Below are 316 nucleotides of genomic sequence, written 5' to 3'. Positions count from 1 at the left end.
CGTCGCCCCCTCTGCCTTCTGGGCGCCGGAGCCGGTGGGCGATTCTGCTGCCTGCGGGCCTCGCCAGGGAAAAAGAGAACCCGCGCGGGAAGCGAGTTCCGCGCCCCCATCCCCTCGGCGGGTGAGGCTGCGGGGATCCCGCGCGGGGCGACTGATCTGCCCGCGCCCCAGCGCGCCCAGTCTTCGCCACTGTTCCGAGGGAGCCGATGTGCAGATACGGAAGTTAAGGTTCAAAGAACGGAACTGATTTTCCAGGTCTCTGACTCAAGGCTCCAGACTCCTCATAAGCTGTTGAAGGACGGGCGACACGAAACCT

This window comes from Trichechus manatus, unplaced genomic scaffold, assembly GCF_000243295.1.
Source record: "Trichechus manatus latirostris isolate Lorelei unplaced genomic scaffold, TriManLat1.0 scaffold00077, whole genome shotgun sequence".
NCBI classification, from domain to species: Eukaryota; Metazoa; Chordata; class Mammalia; order Sirenia; family Trichechidae; genus Trichechus; species Trichechus manatus.
The sequence above is the reverse complement of the archived record's forward strand: the minus strand, read 5'-3'. Positions refer to the sequence as shown.